This window comes from Macrobrachium rosenbergii, unplaced genomic scaffold (assembly GCF_040412425.1).
Source record: "Macrobrachium rosenbergii isolate ZJJX-2024 unplaced genomic scaffold, ASM4041242v1 171, whole genome shotgun sequence".
Classification (NCBI taxonomy): Eukaryota; Metazoa; Arthropoda; class Malacostraca; order Decapoda; family Palaemonidae; genus Macrobrachium; species Macrobrachium rosenbergii.
The window spans coordinates 2325304-2346333 of record NW_027100729.1 but is presented as its reverse complement, the minus strand read 5'-3'; the positions used below and the strand labels follow the sequence as shown (position 1 = coordinate 2346333).

At 40.0% G+C, this 21030-nt stretch overlaps 2 protein-coding genes across 2 annotated transcripts in view; one reads left to right on the top strand and one right to left on the bottom strand.

Annotated features, from left to right (window-relative positions):
* The window catches only part of LOC136838168 (uncharacterized), an 864161-nt gene that overhangs the window by 552527 nt on the left and 290604 nt on the right, over positions 1-21030 (bottom strand). The window lies entirely within an intron of this gene.
* The window catches only part of LOC136838174 (zinc finger protein 420-like), a 30563-nt gene continuing 18544 nt past the window's right edge, over positions 9012-21030 (top strand). Inside the window, exon 1 of the mRNA XM_067103051.1 lies at positions 9012-9106. The gene's annotated coding sequence lies outside the window, so the exon portion shown is untranslated. The remainder of the gene's footprint in view (positions 9107-21030) is intronic.

The following is a 21030-nucleotide window of genomic DNA, read 5'->3' as shown; positions in this document are numbered from 1 at the left end:
GTGTCAGCTTGGGCCCATTCACACAGGATACGTCTGTTGAGGTATCTCGACGATTGGCGTGTCCTGGCGAGCTCCCGCTCGCAGTTGCTACAGGACAGGGATTGGCTCCTCTAAGTTTTGCCGTGATCTTGGGATCGTAGTAAATCTCGAGAAGTCAGATCTCAACCCCGAGCAGAGGATAAAATACCTGGGCATGCTGATAGATATGGTAGCAGCGAAAGTCTTTCCCTCGGACTATTGTATCATCAGGTTCAGGAAGGCGGCACAGCTGTTTCTGTCTCATCAGGAACAGCCAGCTCAGCAATGGCAAGTCATCATTGGTCACCTGTCGTCGTTGGAGAAACTGGTCCCTCATGGGCGTCTTTACCTTCGGTCTCTGCAGTTGAGACTAAAGGAGTTTTGGTCCCAGACTTGTGACCCCTAGTCCTGTCTCATTCCTCTTTCTGAGGAGGTGAGAGAGGGCCTAGACTGGTGGATAGATGACAGGAACCTCTTAATAGGAGTATGTCTGCATACTCCCCCTCTGGACATGCTTCTGTTCTCAGACCCATCGACCGAGGGATGGGGCACACACCTGGAGGAGTTGCTGACTTCAGGACTTTCCTTTGATGTTAAACACTCGAGAGGGTGGGGATCAGTTACGCTCAATTTCGTCCCGGATTTCGTAGCGAAGACTCAGAACCCATTGGTCCCTGACGCTCGCTTTGAGTCCTTCACGATCCCCTCCATAGAGGACTTTGTTAGTAATGACCCAGACGCGATGCTACTGTGTCCTGTTAGATTGCTGCGGCGCCACCTGAAGAGGACTCGCCACCTCCAGCCTGAGTGTCAACGACTCTTTGTTAGCGCTGGCTCAACCAAGAAAGATGTGTCCAAGAACACTTTCTTTCTGTCTTCGTAAGACGGTAAGGAGAGCATACTCTTCTACTGGAGAAGATGACACCACTACGCTTGACCCCAGAGCTCACGAAGTCTGCATTATTGGTCCATCCCTCGCATTCTGAAAGAACCTGTTGGTTCCACAGGTTTTCAAGGCAGGGGTGTGGTCCCAACAGACCACCCTCACTTCCTCCTACCTTCGGGATATTGCCCACAACTCCTTGGACACTTTTTCCTTTGGTCCTGTGATGGTTGCTCAACAAGTGTAACTTTACCGGTTCCTGAAACAGGGCAGGTTGCGTCTCGCCTAAGATGTACGGTCTTGGATGGGAGAATGATTGTGGAGTGACTGGCCTCTCTTACTTCTGTCATCTCAGCTCTCTTCCTACGGGCAGGGAGCGGACGTGCTGCTACATGATGGATCTGCCTGTCGATGCAGGTAAGCACTCAACTAGAGCTTCCGTTCTATTTCCTTTTAGAATCTAGAAGCAAACTCGCTCCTTCTCTAGCAAGGGGAGGAAGGAGGTCACAACAATAAGACAAACCCAATGCTTGCATTTGCCTTAATGCCACTGACTATCAAGGTTCTTCCTTGCCTACTTTGCTTGAACTGACGTTTCCTCATTCATGCAAAGGTAACCAGAAGTGTGACAATTGATCTTGCGTTACTTACAACCCGATCATTTTGTCAGAGGCAGTTTTCCCTTCCTTGCTCTGTCGACCAGGAAGGGAACACAAGATGTGGCAAATTCCAGTCACTTCATAGAGACTCACTCAGATTCCTCCCTTCAACCAGTGAGTCTGTGTAATGTGAGGGACCGATGGTTTGTATATCATGTCAGGACAAATCATAATTTTTTAAAGTAAATAGTATTTTTCCTAACTATACAAGCCTGAGGTCCTTTACATTACATTTCATGTCCATCTCATGCCACCCCTCAATCTGACACCTGGGCCAAAAGGCAAACTGGAATGTTTACATCCGGGCAGGTGGAACTCCCTCCTCCCAGACGGTAGTTAACTGCCTAACCACCTTGTTCAAAAGTTCAATGGACGTTTCCAGCTTCGCTGAAAGTAATTCCTAATGTAAAGGACCTCCGGTTTTGTATAGTTAGGAAAAATACAGTTTACTTTAAAAGATTGTGATATTATAACTGACATCATAAAAGATAAGAACTAAAACCAACAGCAATCCCTGGGTATATTTATGAGCAAATAAATAAAAAGGTGTCATGGGAGAGAAAGGAGTAAGACATTTCCCCTTCAAGGCAAGAACAATACTAAATTCCATGAGACACCCACGACTGAGCTGAGCTGAATTCTTTAGTTGCCACAATTCATTGATGAGCCATAAATCGTATGGCGTGTAATATTAATACTCCTCAGAGGGGATCCATCCACCACCCAAAACCTGTTTTAGATCTTCTGTTGAGGGGATCCATCCATTAAGGGTTAATAAAATTTGTCCCTAGAAAGGTCATCAAATTTAGAACAAACTACCAGCCATGGTTTGATGATACATGTAGACAAGCCTACCATGATAAACAGACCAAATTCGGTGCGTGGAGACAAAAATCGTTTAAGTGAAAATTACACCATTTTTGTTGAGTCTCTCCTAGCTGTGAATAGAACTTTGAGTCTGAAGGTTTTAACTACTCTAGGTGTAACCTTTGACTCCATCTAACTTTTGAGAAACATCTAGTGAAATTTTCAGCAAATTCCGCATGAAAGTTAGGTATTGTTCGTAAGGCCTCGTATATTTATAAGAGTGATGAAATCAGTGCAGCCTGTTTTAGGTCATTTGTACTTCATTTACTGGAATACTGTTCTCTGATGTGGATGTCTGCTTCTGCCAGAGATGTATCTCTTTTTAGATAGAGTTGTTCATGATGGTAGGTTTCTGTTTCCTAATAGTAGCAGTTATGACTTGGACCATCAATGGATGGTCTCTTGTTTGTCACTTTTCCAAAGGTTGTATTTCAGCATTGATCTTTCACGTTCACAATGATCCCTGATTCACTTTATCTGCCGAGAGCAACCAGATTCGCCGAACAACAGCACCAATATGCAGTAAATATACCTCACTGTCAAACTTCTCAGTTCCAGAGGTCCTTTATTCCTCACACTGCTGGACTGTGGAACAGCCTCCCTTCAGAGGATGTCGTGCAGTTGGAACTTCTTCAGAAGTTCAAGTGAAAATGCAATGCATTACTACCCTAATACTATTCTCCTTGCATTCTAATACATTTTTATGTATTTATCTATTTAGTAATGTATTCTTTTTTTTTTTTTAAATAAATGGGATTTCTTCTTTTCTTTTTTAATAAGTGGGATCTCTTCTTTCTGTATTTCCCTTTACTTCCTCTTACTTCTTCTTAATGAACACCATATTCTTTGGAAGCTGGATTTTCAAGTCAATGGCCCCTGAGGGCGTCTTCCATATGAATGAGTTTCATCTGCTGAATAATAATAATAATAATAAAATAATAATAATAATAATATTGTGTCTACATATATAAGAAGAGAATCATTGCCAGCAGAGACCTTGGAGTGACATTTTCCAGTTAATCTTGTGTCCATTAAGAGTGAGGTACAACTGTATGGAAGTGTATGTTCTCTGTATTAGCAGTGTATGACTGAAGTAAGCTTTGTTGAGTAAACAGTACTTTTGTGCTTCCAGTGCTCTCCAGGTAGTCATAACAGCAGTTGTAATTCCCTACTGGTATCATGTAATTTCTGGAAAAATGCAGAGAAAAATGGATCATATATAAATGACTGGTGGGCGGAGAGATCTTTGTAAGTTTAGGGCAGTAAATTCAAGCAGAATATTTTTGCACAGTGTATCACAAGGATGTACTATAATTTGGCCTAAACATCTACCCTCAGAGAGACAGTACACAGAAATAATTAGCCTTTTATAATGCTGCAGTTTGTTCTAAATTAGTTTTAGTTACCTCCAAAACTGAACGATCAGTATGCAATTTGTGTAACCAAGTCAGATGTAACCATTTCAGTTAGTGGTCATTTAACATCACATAGACCCATTACAGTATCTTGAATGTCAGGGTTTATGGAATATTGAACCTGACAACAAAAAGCAGATCCAACCCCTGGTTGAATCGCTTTCGTATAAAAAAAGGTTTGTGAAGTCATTTAATCTCTTATAAAATTTGCCCCCCCATGTATGACCTGTGTCTACTTGAATGGTCTAGGTGACCCAATCTTTGTATGAAAAGAAAGCAGGTCAACACTGACAGTTGGACATCTATGTGAATGACAAAATTTCAACAGCAAATGTCAAGTTTTGGAAACAGATGAATCTTTTAGACTAGTCCAATGAGAGTAAAATATTTTGACTAAGTGGTCTGGTTACACAACTAAATGATAATAGTTGTGAATGGACAAGTTTTGGTTTTGTAGTCCATTGTAACTAAACTGAGAATGCAACTATATCTTTTCCATAGACATTACAGAATTATTGTACCTTCTTTTTTAAGTATGTAAACCATTGCAAATCAAGCTTTAGAGTAGTTCTGTAATACATTTTTATTTTGTAATGTTCACATGAAAGTAGAAAATTTTGAAATGACATTTTTATATAAGTAACTTACCAAGTAATTACGTTAGCAAAATTAACAATTCTTTTTGTTTCTAGATAACTAACCGCCTGCCCACTTTCAGGAAGAAAGAGGAACAATTGAGCAGAGAACTTCAATTTGTTTCTGACGATGGTTGTGAGCAGCAGTGAGATTTGAAATTCTCTCTTTACTTATTTATGGCTGACAATCTAAATTGGTGAAGTCTTTTTGCTTTCAGTAGCCTCTTGGCAACTTAGATATTTAGGTTCTCATTGAGAACAACTCTTTTTACCTGGTTCTAACTTTATTTGACGGTTCTTTACTTGACTTTTCGACTTGTATTCACCGCCGATGTCCGGCACAAGTTCGAGTAGCATTCGTTGCTGCAGCGAAGGCTGCAATTTGAGATTAACTTCAGTGAAATGATTCCCATTCGAAGTGTACTACTTGCAGGGGTCAAGTATGTTCGTCTGTTTTGACTTGTGCTGAATATAGTGATTGGGATCTTAAGAAATGGAAGATTTTAAGTTCTCACTTAACTAAGTTAGAGAAAGACAGAAAGAGAAAGGTGACGCATAGGAATGACAAAGGTTTAGTTAGTCAGGATTCGGCTTTGTCCCTTATCACTAGTCCTGCCTCTGTTCCACTTGATCCCTTGCCCAGCTCCCCTACTCCCGAACCCAATGCCGTAGCCATCCTTGGGTATAAGTTCGATATGTTAGTCAATACAGTGGCTCAAATAAGTGTGCCTGTTCAATCCTTTATGGAGAATAAGAAGGTGGCTAGTGAAAGTGCAGTGTTAGTGGAGGAGGTAGCTACTCAGCCTGCCGATTCTCCTAGGCGAAGGTCACTGGTATACTCCCCCACACCCAGTAGAAGCTATACCGTAAGCCCAAGGGAGGTCAGTGGAGTCTGCTCCCAGGTAGTCAGCCCCTCAGTCGCACCTGGCACCAGTTTTCAGGTAGAGACAGACAGCCAGTGGAAAGGCATCTTCCAGAATGTGCACAATCTTTCCTCTAGTTCGGTGGCTTCCAGCCCTGAACAGAGGCACCATTGAAAAGGTCTGCTGCAGATGTGTCTCACACCCCTCAGGTGCCAGAGAAGAAATTCTAGGAGTCTGTCCCTTTGTGTAGTTTCTGGGACAGTCCAGAGAGGTTTTTTCAAGTACATTCAGAGGGAGAAAGTCAAGTGTTACTGCCGAAAGCTGTCTCCAAGCATAAGCGCTCGTTAGCATCAGTGTGTGCATCAGTGAACGAACATCCTTTGGCTCCTGATCGACCAGTAGTGGGCGAGTGCCCATTTGCTCCTGAGTTCCCTTTGACCAACAAGCGCCCAGCTGCACCTGAACTGCAAGTGGCTCTGGAGCACCAAGTTACTCCCGAGTGCCCGAGTGTTCAGTAGCTTCTCAGCACCCATTTGAGCCCACTCATACGAATGTTCATGGACATTCTGCCAAGCTCTTGACTTCCAGGTCGGAGTTTGTGCCGTCAACCCCCTTACAGCAAGCTTCTACAGCTACAGGTTTGGATCCTTCTCTTGCACCCATCCAGTGACGCCTAGATGACATCTTAGGTCTTTTGAAGAAACCTTCAAACCTGTTGAGACTTGGAGACTACCTAATATGGTACTCTCCACTTAGGCCAGGAAGGCTCTTAGCGAAGTCGAAACCTGGCCCTTGGATAAGAGGGAACAAGGGAAGTTCAACTTCAGTTACCCTCCTTCTCGTCTTTTAAAGAGGAGGCATTCGTATTATGCAACTGGAGAAGCTCCTTCCTTAGGTGTGGCTGCCTCGTCCCAAGGGGACTTCTCTGGCCTCATAGACTCTGTTTGGAAGAGGGAGTTATGGTGCTTGTACACCTCTAAGGGAGTCACTTTAATTCAGAGGTCTGCACTTCTTTTTTCTCCCCTTTCCTGAGACAGTTTGTTTCCTCATTTGGTGGTTAACGAAATTTCTTTCGAATTACAAAAGAAATCCACTCATGATCTGCTAGTGAAATCGTTGAGGCGCATCAAGGATACTCCTGCTGTTAGTTTCAAGTCATCATCTCCTCTGCAGCCCTATTCCTTTTGTGGAGGTAGGCAAAGATCCTCTTCAAGATCAAGACCAAACATATGGTTCCAGTCACGGACTATCAAGAAGTCCTCATCTAAACTCTCCTCTAGAAAGTGAATCAAATGTCCTCCATGCTCCAGTAGGTGGCAGGCTATTTCAGTATTGGGAGAAATGAAGCAAGAAAGACCTCCCTTAGTCAAGATGCCTATCACCTTAAATGCCTACTCCGAGTTGGAAGAGATTATTGACCCTTGCAAAGGAAGTTTCATCCCTCCTCGAGACGAAGGTGATAGAAGTAGTCCCAGATGCACGTTCAGAAGGGTTGTACAATCGGCTTTTCGTAGTCCCAAAGTCATTAGGAGGATTGAGGAGGGTCCTGGATGTGAGCGCCCTAAATGTCTTTATTCAAAAGTCCAAATTCAGAATGGAGTCAACTCATTCGATCCTTGCGTCCATTCAGCAGTGAGGCTAGATTGTCTCTGTAGACTTGCAGGATGCTTACTTCTACTTCCCATTACACCCAGACTGTCAAAAATATCTGAGATTTGTTTTTCAGGACCAGGTGTCCCAGTTCTGTGCCTTGTGCTTCGGACTATTGATGGTCCCTCAAATCTTCACACGCATTCTTGCTCCCCTGGCAGGTTGGCTCCATCTGATGGGAATCAACATAGCAATCTATTTGGACGATTGGATCCTTCGCTCTGCTTCGAAGGAACAATTTACAGAGGATCTTCAGGAGACATTACTTCTTGCCTTAGACTTGACTTACTAATAAATCATGAGAAGTTGCAGATGACTCCTTCACAGGAGATAAATTTATTTGGGAATGACTCAATTCTCATCTTTTTCAGGCTTTTCCCTATCCAGAAAGAGTCGAGTCTTGTCTACAAAAGATAGACGACATTCTTCATCTACAGACATGTTCAGCGAACAGTTGGATGAGCCTCCTCGGGACGTTGGCCTCCATAGAACAGTTTGTCTGCCTGGGGAGGCTACACATGAGATTGTTCCAATTTTTCCTAATAGACAAGTAGGACAGGAAAAGACATCCAGACTCTTTCATATTCCCAGTGACGAGATCAAGAAGCACCTGCTTTGGTGGAAGTCAAGAGACAGGTTGCTGGAAGGGAAGTCCCTGTTCCCTCAGAACCCAGACTTAGACTTCTATTCCAATGCATCAGATCTGGGCTTGGGAGCCCTCATAGGGGACGAGGAAATCTCTGAGATGTTGTCAAGGGATCAGATGTTATGGCATATAAATGTCAAGGAATTAAAAACAATCCACTTGGGTCTGGTAGTTTTTTCTTCGGAGGTGTTCGGGAGGACGGTAGCAGTCCACTCGGCCCTGGCCTATGCAAGGAAACAATGAAGAACTTGTTCTTTTTCCCTCTGTAAGGCAGTGAGGGACCTCCTTCTCTGGGCGGACTAGAATTGTAAAAAGTTAATGACCAGATTTGTCCAAGGCAAACTGAGTGTGTTGGCAGATCAGCTGAGCCAACAAAACCTTCAATCGTGGTGTTGCATTCTAGGGGAGCCTACATGTACTTTGTGCTTGGATACCCACCAGTTTTTAGTGGTTGGGTGGTGGTATTTTAATTTTATGGTGTAGGTAACAGCGTTGTTTTATCTGCTTTTATTATAGTACTGCACCCTGGGCAGGGACAAAATTTTGTTTTTTCATCAGTGTTTGGAGGTATCCTTCGCTGTGGAGTTCCCACTTATGTAGGAGATGACCCTTGGCCATACTGCCACGTCTCTGTGGGTTAAATAACTTCCTGCTGTAGCTTTCTTACCAGGTAAGGAAACAAAAGCATTTTGGTAATGATAGCAGAGTTTATTTCCTTAACTCATTTGCTAATGTTTTCGGGGGTTGAATAGTCCATACATCCCACCTCCTGTCAATGTGGGAATCAGCTATGTAATTATAGTACTTGGTGAGTTACTTATGTAAAAATGACATTTTTATGATAAAATAAGATTTTATATATACTTACCAAGTAGTTACAGAGTGGGAGCCCACCTGCCTCCCCTCCCTCACATGGACATTAAGCATCAACAAATTGAAGCTCTCTGCTCAGTTGTTCCTCTCTTTCCCGAAAGTGGGTGGGGCCAGTTACCTACACCAAAACAAAAGAATTGCTACCGCGTATTTCAAATTTTAGATGCTGATTAATAGAGGCTGTTACCTTTGTAATTACTTGGTAAGTATATGTAAAATCTTATTTTATCATAAAAATGACATATTTTTAGTTAATATTAATGTGGAAGTATTAATGTAGAAATACCTGGAACATTAACAGTACTAAAATTTAACCTGTACAGAACTTGTGTTTGCAGGTTCATACAGGGACACAAGACAGGATTGGGAAAAATGACATTTTTTCACACGTTTTGCACTGCATTAGTCTCACAGTTGCATTGAATCTGTAAGTGCTTAGTGTACAAGCTCATTGTGTATAGAAAGCTTTTATATGCTAATGGAGATCACATCTCTTTATCACAGATAACCTGTATTGTTATGGATGATCACTGATAATCTGCGAAAGAACATGTTTTCTTCAGTGTCATGCTGATTTTCCTCAATTATATACTCTAGGTAAGTGATATAAAAGTAAAGTATTTGTAGTAAGAGAGAGTGTCCCTAAATTTTATGTAGTCAATATAAGCAATATTGAATCTTTAGTCACTTAATGACACAAATGCATTGTTCAAGACCCAATCTGTGAGTTATTCATGATGTACTGACTGACATTTTTGGCAGTTCTCAGCTTGTTACTTTGAGTCTGTGTTTTAAATGTTAACTTATCACACACATATCTCAAAGTACAAGTAATCTTTTGTTCCTACACAATATACAGACCCTCTGTCTTTATCAAAGGAATTACCTTTAGTGAAGTTGGACACGGCCATTAAACTTTTGATAAATTGGTTTGGTGGTTAATTACTGGACAATTGGGTGGGAGTCCTGCCCGCCTAGTTGGTAGAGTGTCACTTTACCTTCGGCCATGGCATGGTGTGGATGTGCTGTGCAGTGCCCTCTGCCCTGCTTGCCATTTGCTTCTCTTTGTTTGCTTCACCAAATATCACTCTTTCCCGGTGGGATTATTCTTTTTTGTTCTTGATCTTGTGTGACTTTGTGTGTTTGCGAAGATGCAGCAAACCCATAAATCATCTGAGCCCAAGCATAAGCAGTATAGAAGAGAAAATGCCCAGGTACCGCTGGCAAAGCCTGTAGCCATTATTGCTCGGCTTTTGAAGCTGATCCTCATACTCTTTGCAGAGGGTATGAGTGTAATCTTAGTTCTGTATGCGAGAAGTGCCATTCCTGGACTCCAGTATTCATTGAGGATGAAGTATAGTATCAAAATAAGCCCCCCAAGCCACCTTCTGAGGGTAACATGCCCCTGATGACTCCCTTGGTGGGTAATCCTTCAGATACATTCCTCCCGTCGGCGAATCTTCCCTGCTTTGCTACTTCTCCTTCAGATGTTTCCCCTTCGTTGTCTTCGCTCGCTTTGTCAAGCGAAGATCATCGTTGGGGGACTGGAGCACAGGACGACCTCTCTTCGGTGGTCTCCACCCATTCAGGGGGTGGGGAGGAAGGAATTCCCCTCTGTGCAAATGGAACCTACTCCTCTCCTCACCCAACTTTGTTTTCAGGCGTGGAGGAGGAGTAACTCTACCAGACCTGGCAATCTCTTGTCCTTCAGGGAGTTCCCTCAGTTTGAGGCATCCCTTGGCACCTTTGAGTTGCCCAAGCTCCTGCTCTCCCTCCAGTGACTCACTCTGCCACGGCAGTCACTACATCTACAGTAACCGTGACTACCAATTACCTGATGCCTCTGAGTGTGTCTTTCCACCTGACTGTGACTACCCCCGCAGTGGCCTCTGTGACTGTCACCTCTGCTGTGTCCGCTTTGTGGTGTCTGTTCCTGCTCCCTGGGTTTCTGTATCTGTGTAATGATAGCTAGGAGAATATTAGTTAGGAATAGCGTAAATATAAAAGAGAGAAAAAGAAATGCAAGAGAACCATTAATAGATAAGTGATACAGAGAGCCAAAACATTGGTGTGAGAGTAATCTAAGCCCAACCATTAAAAACTGCCTACCCGTCTCACCTGTGTCCTGACCTTTCAGCTTTCACTGGAACCTGAAGACTTCCAGTGACGTCATTAGTCCCACCCACACAGGAGGAATTAAGTCAATTAATCACACCCAAGAGACGTCGTTAGATAATCTCCAACCACTTAGGATGACTACAAGGCGGAACAGTAGCAATGGTCCGCCTAGTGGTGGGATGGACATTTACTTTGAAGAGCCTTCAAGAAAGCAAACTTGAAGGGAGAGCGAGAGAGAGAGAGATGATCCGAGAGCCTTAGCGGAGTGAGTTCAAGAGCCTCACCAGTTCTGGCTTAAGAAGATTGAAGAAAGGCTCATACTTCGATTCATCTGTAGGCTTCAAATTTTCTATACAAAAGACTCAAACAGTAATGTTTTATAAAAATAAAAAGTGGAAAAAGTGTGAAGAAATAGATTTAAAAATCAGAAATCATTCCATACCAGTTGGCCAAACTGTAAAATTTTTGGGATTAGTATTTGATACTCACTTGAAGTGGAAAGCCCACATAACATACATGAAATCAAAATGTAAAAGAGCATTAAACTTAATTAAGAAGCTATCGGACACTACTTGGGGTGCCGATAGACGTACCCCTACTTTACTGTATAAAGCAACAGTTCTGTCTATCGTTGATTATGGAAGCGAAATATATGGCTCGGCATCAGACGCAATGCTGAAAACGGTAGACCCAGTTCATAATGAAGGCCTTAGAATATGTTGAGGAGCTTTTTGATCATCACCAATGTCTTCTTTACAAGTTGAATGTGGTGAACTACCAATGTCTCTCCATAGAGAGCTAGTCACAATGAAGAGTGCTCTGAGAATTCAGCCCCTCGAAGTAGGTTCCTTCACGTGGTGAGGGGGTAAGGGGCCCTGGCTTTTCTTCTTCGTTCTTACGAAGAATAAGAGCCCAGGCCCTGACGGATCACCTACAAACCTTTCGATTTAAATGGCGTGGATATTTTCACTTTCGTACAAATTTCTTGGACCTGGTAAATAGGAAAAGGTATCATAGCTGGGATTGGGTTTATATCCGAAGCTAAATAGTGAGAACCGTGGCAGGACCATCAACTGCCCGATAATGTTCGGACCTGAGTTTTCAGGCGGAACTATTCTACGGGACTGGACCACGGATTCCAGGGGGGTCTAGTTCTGGGAATAGGACTCTCGGCATTCTGTCCGGTTTGCCCATAATGTGATTAGGGTGGGGATGATTGTATTCTAGTAATGCTCTCAGTCCTATCAAGCGGGTTGGCTTACACTTGAGCCACTCTAATCATGTTGTGCCATCCCCTTTGGGGTAGGGTAGGGATGCGGACATTTGGGAGTCGGTTCTCACTTGTGCCATTAGTGGAGGAATGAACTCCATGAAAGGCTGATGATATCTTTTTAAGGTTTTCAGGTTATTTTTTTTTTTTTTTTTTTTTCTCCTCCCTCAAATCTTTATGCAAAGTGAAAATAAAGATTCGAGTACCCCTGGGCCCTTTGATGGTAGTGACTCGGCACAGATGACGACCGATGGAACCTCTTGTAACAACCTTTCTTTGGAAAAAACAATAAAGAATCCAAATATAATCACACTGGAACCTTATGCTCCAGTACACAACAAATCAAAAAAAAGTAAATATCGTCTTGACCCAACCTTGACTCACTTCGACTCCCTCTTTGGGAGTGGAAGTTGGTCAAGGTTTCTAACCATGGAAACAGAACAGCAAATATCAGCCCTAAAGTTAGAAAACTTCTTATTAAAAAGACACTCAACGACAGAAATGTCGTTTAGACAGATAAAAATGAAGACGTGGCTTATAGAAGCCACAACCAAAAACCAGTCTGAGGACTATCTGTCAATAAAAAGTGTTGACAATATAAATGTAAAAGTAAAGAAGCATGACACTATGAACAGCATTCAGGGTACTATTGTACTTCCTGAAAATAATGACGAACCGGTTGACAAAAATATACTGTTGGACTCTCTTAAAATGAGATATACCAAAATCCAAGACTGTGAGGTATATATAATACCAAGTAAACAAAATAATAAAGCATTAAGAATTGCAAAAATAAAATTTGAGGGTCAAGAGTTACCTCAAAAAATAAAAATTTTGGGTCAAAATAGAGAATTGAGACCTTATGTTCCCAAACCACTACAATGTCAAAATTGTAGTAAGTATGGACACACAAAGAAAAACTGTCGTAATGAACCTGTATGTGCTTATTGTGGATCTAACAGAACATGCCACACAATGGAAATGTAGTGAACCAAAATGTGTAAACTGTGGACAGGATCATCATGCTAGGTCCAAGGATGTGTGTGTACTACATATACAATACAGAGTTGAAAATGTTGCAAGAACGAACAGGGATGTCTATCAGAGAGGCTAAATTGGAATTAAAAGTGAGAGGAATGCAAGATCCATCTAAGAAACATTCATATTCCTCAATAACAAGAGCAAAAATGAAGCAAAAACGGAAACAGATAGAAATAACAGAGCACAGAAAAGTAAATCTCAAGAAAAAATTAATAATTTAGAAATAAAAAATAAAATTGTAAAAAATAAAGAAACAGGTACAAATGAGATGGATAATATTTTGTCCAATTCATTTGAAATATTAATGCAGATAGAAACACAGGAGGATGCTGCTACTAAAGTGACAGAAGAGGGTAGAGATAGACAGGAAATTAAAGATAGAAAAGGCCTTTGGAGAGAACACCACCCAAAACGAAGAAACCAACTATTATTAGAGAAACATCGGTTAAACCAAAGATAAAGGAGATGAAAAAGGAACAAAAACAAAAACAAGCTAAGAATATACCTTTATCTCCTAAAATAATAATAGAACTTATGAAGGCAAATGTCGAGAACACTGAAAGAGAACCATACCATAGATGATAATGATTATGTCAAGGGAGAAGAGATTACTCCTTCTCCAGTAATTGGTACAAGAGCAAATGAAAAGAGAAACACACATGATAATAATTGTGGATGTAATGATTGTTTCATTGAATTATGCAATAACAACAAAAGCATAACAAAAGATGGTTTAACAAACATTATAAGAAATTTTATGAAATATAGAAAAAAGAAACCACAGATTTGAGTAACCATGAAAAAGGGTGCATGTGCATTGAGCACTTAGTCTATTATAAGGAAAAACAGATGAATGTCGTGAGTAAATTGTTAGAAAAATTCCAAATTGATAATACAAAAAAAGAGTAAAACCCGACCGCTATAAAAAATATTTTCAATAGTTATATTATACAATGGAACGTAAATGGTCTACAGACCAGATTACACCTAGGAGAAATACAACGGTTATTAAAAGAATATGAACCAATGATATTATGTTTGCAACATGTCAACAAAACAATATTAACGATAGGTAAATATACCTTAGCATCTGCATCAAGAGAGGAAGAGGGAAATTTAGGTACTGCTATATATGTACATAACAAAGTATGTTATGACAAAGTACCTGTAAAATTTACTGATCTGCAAACGTCGAGTATTAGAATACGAATAAAAACGATAATTATGTAATTCATAATTTGTACAATCAACCTAATAAAAATTATGACGTTGACAAAATCAAAGAATTACTTAATAATACTAAAGGAACCAACGTTAATAGTAGGTGATTTTAATGCCCACAACCCAATGTGGGACTGTAATTGTACAGAATCAAATAGAACAGGAATTAAAATAGAGGAATTCATAGATTCATATGACATGTGCTGTATAAATGATGACGAAATCAGCACATATTTTTCTAAAACACATGGAACATATTCCTCAATTGACCTAACTCTATGTACAGCAGACATAGTAGACAGATTGGACTGGAATACAGTAGATGACTTGCATACAAGTGATCATTTCCCCATATTAATTTCTTTATTACAGAATAACCCCACCAAACATGCCCCTCGATATAACATTTATAAAGCAGATTGGGAACAATATGAATTCCACACCAGGAATATCCCACCATTTGAATATTTGAAAGACCATAATGAAACTAATGAATTTCTTGTTGATTTCATTACAAATGCTGCTGATAAAGCAATACCAAAATCCAAATCTCATCCGACAAAACACAAAGTCCCATGGTGGTCTGAAAACTAACAGAATTAATAAAAATAAAACACCAAATTGGAAGACGACTAAATAATTTGAATAGAAAATTCAGTAAATTAAACAAAACGTTACCAATATTAGAAGGAACCTTACAAAAACTGACTATATTATTATTAGAAATTGATACATTAAAACCTCTGTATAATAAAATATCTGCAAAGTTTAAAAGAGAAGTAATACAGGGAAGAATCATTTCATGGAAAAAATATGTATCAGAGCTCTCTAAAAATACTCCCATACAAAAAATATGGGAAAAATTCAGGAAAATAAATGGTACCCATGTTAAACCACCTAGACATGCCATAATAAAAGATGGGAAAAAAATACTTGATCCTAAAGAAATTAGTAATGTAATAGGTGAAAATTTAGCAAAAGTAAGTAGCAACAAAAATTTAGATGAGCATTTCACAAAGAAAAATAATATAGAATTAATAACAATAAATTTTGAAACAGTAGAAGATATATATTATAATAGGAAATTTAGTATGGAAGAGCTAGAATTTGCTCTGTTGAACAGCAATAAATCTGCCCCTGGAGGTGACAATATTTGTTTTGAAATGATATGCCATTTAGCACCTTTGGCAAAGAAATACTTGTTAGAGTTTTATAACCACTTATGGCTTAGAAATTTATTTCTGATGAATGGCGTAAAGCTATAATTATTCCAATCCCCAAACCTGGAAAAGATCCCAGTAATGTAAGCAATTACAGACCAATTTCTTTAACAAGTTGTATGTGCAAATTACTAGAGAAAATGGTAAATGCTCGACTAACATGGCACATACGAGAAAATAAAATTTTAACTCCCACTCAGTTTGGGTCACAGTGTAACAGGTCTACATTAGATTCTCTCTGTAACTTAGAAGACCATATACGCCGAGGTTTTGAACGAAAACAAATTACTGTAGCTGTCTTTTTTGACATTGAAAAAGCATACGACACTACATGGAGGTATGCTATATTAAAAACTTTACAAAACAACAACATCTGTGGACATTTACCTAGGTTTATACAAAACTTTTTGACAAATCGCAGTTTTCAGGTGAGAATTGATGATGTTCTGTCTAGAACATTTCCTCTAGAAAATGGTGTTCCACAGGGAAGCGTCCTTAGTGGCACACTGTTTACGTTAGCAATTAATGATATCAGTAAAAATTTACCTACTGGTATTAAAAGTAACTTGTATATGGATGATTTTGCCATATATTATTCAGCATCTCGAATAAAACATGCAGAACGAATCATTAATAAAAGCATAGTAAAAATAGATGAATGGGCTTTATCTGTAGGCTTTAAATTTTCCATAGATAAAACCCAAGCAATCATGTTTTATAAAAACAAAAAATGGAAAAAAGGAGAAGAAATAGACTTAAAAATCAGAAACCATAGTATACCAATTGGCCAAACAGCAAAATTTTTAGGATTAGTATTTGATGCTCACATGAACTGGAAAGCCCACATAACATACATGAAATCAAAATGTAAAAGAGCATTAAACCTAATTAAAAACTGTCGAACACTACTTGGGGAGCCGATAGGCATACCCTTACTTTTTATTGTATAAAGCAACAGTGCTGTCTATCGTTGATTATGGAAGTGAAATATATGGCTCGGCATCAGACGCAACGCTGAAAACGGTAGACCCAATTCATAATGAGGGTCTTAGAATATGTTCAGGAGCTTTTCGATCATCACCAACATCTTCTTTACAAGTTGAATGTGGTGAACTACCTCTGTCTCTCCATAGAGAGCTAGTAACGATGAAGAGTGCTCTGAGAATTCAGACAAATGATTCTCCAACCAAAAAATTATTTGGATTAAGAGATGTGTTTATAAACAATCATCCACCTTCTTTCCCAATTAGGGCTAGAAGATTGTTAGAGTCACTAAATATGTATATACAATTGCCTGTAATGTTAAAATTGCCTCCTCCTTGGACAATGAATAAAACGAGAATTTGTACACACTTGAAATATTTATCAAAAAATAATTCATATACTCCAGAATACCAAAGACAACATGCAGTAGAGCATATAATCCGAAAAGGTCCACATTACGCAATATACACTGACGGATCTAAATCACAATACGGAGTGGGATATGCTGCGGTATCCCAAAACAAAACGTATCAGTTCTCCTTCCCAGACAAAGCCTCTGTATTTACAGCTGAGTTATGTGCAATAGTATCGGCCATAAAAATAATTAGAGAAGTCTCATATAATAATTTTGTAATTTATAGCGACTCCAGAAGTGCTATAGAAGCTATTCAAAGCTATAATCCCAAAAAAATAATATTGTACAACATATAAAGTTCTCAATCCATAAATTGTATAATAAGGGAAAAAATATTGAAATATGTTGGATCCCTGCCCATGTAGGGATTAAGGGAAATGAAGAGGCTGATAAAGCAGCTAAAGAAGCGGTCTACATGACAAGAACAAATGTAGACATCCCTATCAGTGACTATACAAAATATATAAAAACAGTCATTGTAAAAAAATGGCAAAATATATGGAACGAGGAACCTGAAAATAATAAATTAAAACAGATAAAATCCAGTGTTGGAAAATGGAATTCGTCATATCAAAGAGAGAGACAAGCACAAGTAATTCTGACACGTCTTCGAATAGGCCATACTCGTTTGACACATGGACACTTAATGAACAGTCCATGTGGCCCTCTTCCCAAATGCCCAGATTGCAATGTGCTGATAACAGTTAAGCATATACTGTGTGAATGTCCAAAATATAACGTGCAGCGACTATCAAATTTTGAAATAGACCGATAGAAGAAATTTTGTCAGAATCTTCAACGTTCTCAATAGCACCCATTTTAATGTTCATGAGAAGCTGCAAATTAATTGGAAAAATATAAGAAAAAACAATCAATCAGTATAATGAATTTTAAAACAAGTAAATTTTATGATTTTACTTAATTTATTTTAAATTTTAATATACCTTTTAGTGAGTATGTATGGAAGCATGAGTTTAAATGTATTTATTGTGTGAGTGTGTTCCAGTATGAAAGCGTATGCCTTTTTACAGCTTTTAATTTCATTTTCATTTTCGTTTATCATCATTGACAAGTGACCTATTAGGTCCCAGTGCTAGGCTTCTAGCCTAGACTTGTCATTCCATCCTAATCCTTCGGGCCAGCCCTATGAGAGCTGATGGTCAGCTCAGTGGTCTGGTTAAACTATTTTAATAATAATAATAATCTGAGAATTCAGACAAATGATTCTCAACCAAAAAATTATTTGGGTCAAGAGATGTGTTTATAAACAATCATCCACCTCCTTTCCCAATTAGAGCTAGAAGATTGTTTGAGTCGCTAAATATAAATATACAATTACCTTTAATATTAAAATTACCTCCTCCTTGGACAATGAATAAAATGAGAATTTGTACACACTTGAAATATTTATCAGAAAAGTCACTCATATACTGCAGAATACCGTAGACAACATACAGTAGAACATATAATCCAAAAATATCCACATTATGCAATATACACCGATGGATGTAAGTCACAATGCGGAGTGGGATATGCTGCAGTATCCCCAGACAAAACTTATGAGTTCTCTCTACCAGTATTTACAGCTGAGTCATGTGCAATAGTATCAGCCATAAAAATAATTAGAGAAGCCTCGTGCAATAATTTCGTGATTTATAGGGACTCCAGAAGCGCTATAGAAGCCATTCAAAGCTATAATAAAAAAATAATATTGTACAGCATAAAGTTTTTGCACCGTAAATTGTATAAGGGAAAAAATATTGAAATATGTTGGATCTCTGCCCATGTAGGGATTAAGGGAAATGAAGAGGCTGATAAACCAGCTAAAGAAGCAGTCCACATGACAAGAGCAAATGTAGACATTCCTATTAGTGACTATACAAGATATATAAAAACATAGTAGGTAAATGGCAAAGTATATGGAACGAAGAACCTGAAAATAATAAATTAAAACAAATAAAATCCAGTGTTGGAATATGGAGTTCGTCATATCAGAGAGAGAGACACACACACAAGTAATTCTGACGCATCTTCGAATAGGCCGTACTCGTTTGACACACGGACACTTAATGAACAGTCCATGTGGCCCTCCTCCCAAATGCCCAGATTGCAATGTGTTGATAACAGTTAAGCATGAACAGTGTGAATGTCCAAAATATAACCTGCAACGAGTATCAATTTTGGAAATAGATCAATAAAAGAAATTTTGTCAGAATCTTCAACAGTTTTATTAATACCCATTTTAATGTTCATGAGAAGCTGTAACAACAGTTTCATTAATACCCATTTTAATGTTGATGAGAAGCTGTGAGTTAATTGATAAAATATAAAAAATCAATCAGTCAGTATAATGAATTTTAAAACAAGTAAATTTTAAGATTTTACTTAATTTATTTTGAATTTTAATATACCTTTTCAGTGAGTATATATGGAAACATGAGTATAGATGTATTTATTGTGTGAGTGTGTTCCAGTACGAAAGCGTATGCATTTTTACAGCTTTTAATTTCATGTTCATTTTTGTTCATTCATCCTTAGCGAGTGACCTATTTGGTCCCAGTGTTAGGCTTCTAGCCTAGACTTGTCATTTCATCCTAATCCTTGGGCCAGCCCTATGAGAGCTGATAGTCAGCTCAGTGGTTTGGTTAAACTTATTTTTTAAACATCTAACTTACCTGGTAGTTATATATATAGCTTAAGTCCTTGACGTCACGGTAGAATTTCAAAAACTCGCGGCAATCGCCGATCGGTAGTCAGGTGAACCACCTGTGCGCCCTCTACCCAGGTACCTGGAACCATTCCAACTATTCTTCAGATCTTCCCTGCCGCCGTGCCGGTAACATCGCTGGAATTTCGCTCGTAGCCCGTGTTTTTCGCAACTTATTTTGGTGGAGTACACTTTGGCTTTGGCTTTCGCTCGTTTTTTAGATTTGCTTTTGGAATTTCTTACAACATGTCTGACTCTTCATCGAGTGTGAGAATGTGTGTGAGGGGATGCAAGACCCGGCTTGCTAAAGCCTCCTTGGATCCCCACTCAGTATGTGTGAAGAACGGGAATGGATTTTTTATAGTCGGTATGTGAGAAAGCTTGAAAGACCGGCTCAGAAGAGCCAAGAGTACTGTCTCGCTCTTCTAGGGATAGCCAGGGAATAGTTAATTCTTTGCCCCTTGCTAACTACCCTATTGATCCTTCTCCCGTAGTGGTAGTCTCTGAACCCCCTACTGAAACAGGTAAAATCCCTCTCAGATGACAGGGATAATATGTGGTCGACAATGAGAGATCTAAAAAGTACAAGTGTTAGTGCCGTTGTTAGTGCAAGTGCAGTGGAGGGTGCGACCGCTCGGACCTGTCATGCTCCTAGCCCTAGACCTCTTCCAAGCTCCCCAACCCCAGGGAGAAGGAAAGTCGACAGGCGAAGAGAGGCGAGAGGTTTTAGCTCCCGAGCGGCCGTCCCCTCGAGCGTTCCTGTTGACGCTTCCCAGGACGCTCACCCTCGCCATAGGAAAGGCGAGGTAATGTTGTACTCTTCGTCGTCGGACGACGCAGTCCCCAGAGAGAGGAAGTTACCCCCTATTGAGGGACGTCATGATGAGACTTCACAGGCTCCAGGTTGTAGCCACTGGAGCAGCCCGGAGCGCTTCTCTTCTAGCTCCGAGGGTAGCTCTCCTGCTAAGAGCAAATGTAGACAGTCCTGTTCAGTCAGGACGCCAGGCAACAAGAGTGTTGTGGACGCATTGCTGCCTTCCGTACATGCTCCTCCTACTTCAGATTGGTTCTCGCCTGCTGAACCCTCACCACAATCCATTCTAGACGATGAGGAGGAAGTAATTCACGTAGTTGAGGCTTTTCCAGCCTGTCCCCAGCAGCAGGAAGCCCCGCAGATAGCTTTACTGCAAAATATGCAGCAGACTTTGTCATCTCCGGTGCAAGCGTGACAACCAGACAGAGAGAAGGATAGCAGACGTCCAGCTAAAGCTTCAAGACGTCCAGATGTTCAAGACGCTGAACGTAATGAAAATGAAACTCTAGATGCGGGATGCACTGGCGTCAAGCGTCTAGGAGTGAAACACCATGATGGCAAACGTCAAGGATCTGGACGCCAAGACGACAAGCGTCAAGGCATTGGACATCAGCACGTCAGGCGTCAAGCGTCCAGAAACGGAACACCACAAGCGTCAAACAGTAGGACGTCAAGGGAATGGACGCCAGGACGTCAAGCGTCGAAAGACTGGACGCCAGGACGCCAAGCAT